General features: G+C 51.2%; 1 long non-coding RNA gene across 1 annotated transcript; it reads left to right on the forward strand.

Moving 5' to 3' along the window:
• The first annotated feature begins 302 nt into the window (after positions 1 to 302).
• On the forward strand, positions 303 to 1916 carry LOC102255506. The gene is made up of 3 exons (XR_314021.2): positions 303 to 441; positions 697 to 754; positions 1489 to 1916. It is a non-coding gene; the product is annotated as an uncharacterized LOC102255506 (long non-coding RNA).
• Positions 1917 to 2342: the final 426 nt, after the last annotated feature.

The following is a 2342-nucleotide window of genomic DNA, read 5'->3' on the forward strand; positions in this document are numbered from 1 at the left end:
ATTCATTCAGTCATTCATTCAACAAATATTGAATGCCTACTATGAACCAGACACCATAATGGCTCATTGATTGATCCTAAGCACAGTCATTGGGGAAGCAACTTAGTTTCCCAATGAAAGCTTAATGGGCCCTGCTGTTACACCATCCCCGGGGGTTGCACCACGGCTGACCTTTGAGAAGAGCCTGCCTGATCAGGAGTCCATTTGGTAATTCAGTAACTTAGCACCTTGGCCAGGGGCCAGAAGGACCTGCACTAGAAGCATTCCCCCCACGGTGGCTGCTGCTGAGAGCGCGTGCCATTGTGTGGCACAGACCTTCCTCCACCACCTGCCTCGGCACCACACCAACGCCGCCCAGCTGCGCCTCGCAGGTGTGTTTCAGGCTTGGCAAAACCATGAGCGAGCAAACTGCACAGACTTCCTGCGTGTCTTTCTTCTCAGGTAAACACAGCGCAGTTTCTTGCATAAACAGTCCCTTCGTTTATTCCATGCCAGGGATCCTGGTACGTTCTGCCTGCTCTCAGTGGCATGACTGGGTAACTTGTCACTGCCCAGGTGGTCTTTCATTCTGTTGAGAATTCCCCTGCTACCTTTTCCTTTGGATTTTGCCATTCAAAGCAGCAATGATGAATGTATGCAGTGTGTGGCCTTCGTGCCGGGGTTTCTACCTAATATTTCCCAATGTCATTTCCATAGAATCTTTCTAGGAGTGGAGAGGAGAGAAGATAAGGATGAAAGGACAAAATGAAGCCAGGTAAGCCGGAAAGCAGAAGATGCTGCAGCCTCCTTAGCTCACTTGCCTGTGGGGAACACGGCATCTTGACCTGTTCACACTGTTTTGACTTTCCAGGTTATAGTGGGAAAGGCTGGAACGACCTGAAAGGCCACTTAACATCTCTGCCCTGGAGGTCTGGCCTCCTTGTGCCTAAAAATAGGTTATAATCAGATCCGTTGAAGGTGATCAGCAGAGAGCCATTGCCTGAGACCTCTTTGTAGCTGAAAAGGACTGAATTAATAATCAGCACAACTATCATTATTACAAAAGGCGGCTTCTCTGCTGGTTTCTCAGAACGCATCAGTTTGGAAACGCTGAGGGGTAACCCCTCCCTGACCCCCCTGAGTAAGAGAGCCGGGAGGTGGCCCTTCTGTTAATGCCTTGGGTACAAACTGGCAAGACACCTGAGAAGGAGCCTCTCTAATGTGCGCAGGTGGCTTCTTGCCTCAGGTAACGCGTCTCATTGTCCCTTTGTGCCCTCGCAGTCAGCTACGCTCTGGCAAAGCACTAAGCGACACCGTAGAAACGGCAGGAGGGCAAGCGGGGACCCTAGACAAAGAGGGCCGTTTGGGAGGAGGAAAAAAGAAAGAAAGAAAATCCCTTGAAACATCTTAAAAGCAGCCAAGCCTAAGCATGACCATATGAAAGAGACGTTCTCTTTGATTTCACCACGCGGAGTTGAATTTACTTTCTGGCTTTTTTTTTTTTAAAAGAGATTCTGTGGCGCAGATGAAGCTCCTCCAGAAGGAAGACAATGAACATTTGCAATGAGTTTCGATTCAAGGAGACATTTGGGGCTATGTTTTAACACAGGTTACATAACACAAACAAGAAAAGTGACGGCGAGACAATGCTTTGAGTGGACCGGCGCCTCTCTGAGGAGCTCCCAGTGATTCAGAAACGCTTTAAATTCCCGGGCAAGTTCCTGGTCAGCTGTCTGAGCCGGCGGCAGCCACTGCCCTCTGCGTGATGGGAGCTGCGGGCCCAGGTGCGGCTCCCCAGCTCCTGCAGGCTCCGCCCGAAGGTCTGGAAATGGCCAGGCCAGGCCAGTTCTCCTCTATCTTGCACCCAAGCCCCAGGGGCCGCAGCATCACTGGCCAAACCTCGTGTCTTGGTGCCTCCTCGGCTGCTGGCCAGTACCTCGGGGAGGCCACGGGGCCTGGCAGGAGAAGGTGGTGGCCTTCGCTCCCAGGGCCTGGACGTCTGTGCATGTGACCATCCTGGATTTCTGAGCTCTGCCTTTGTTGCCGCTTCTAACTTCGTGATGTCGCCTTGCTAATTAACCTCTGGCTCCTGAGTTAGTAAGCTCGGAGCAACAACATGCTCTCTTCAAGGCGGTTGTGAGGACTTGGAAAGATGCATGAAGCACGGAGCACTGTGTCTCCCATGGAGGGGTGTTCCCAAAAGGCTGCTTTCCACGTTTTCATTTTATTAATAAGGGGGATTGGTGCGCTGCTGCTTTGCAAACATTAGACAAGCTTCCCTTTTAGAAATGCTTTCTTCTCCGACGAGTAACTTTTAAGCTGATTTTACCTGATGGGGGAAAACATGTGGTTGCACCCACCCC

Source organism: Myotis brandtii, unplaced genomic scaffold, assembly GCF_000412655.1.
Source record: "Myotis brandtii unplaced genomic scaffold, ASM41265v1 scaffold419, whole genome shotgun sequence".
Classification (NCBI taxonomy): domain Eukaryota; kingdom Metazoa; phylum Chordata; class Mammalia; order Chiroptera; family Vespertilionidae; genus Myotis; species Myotis brandtii.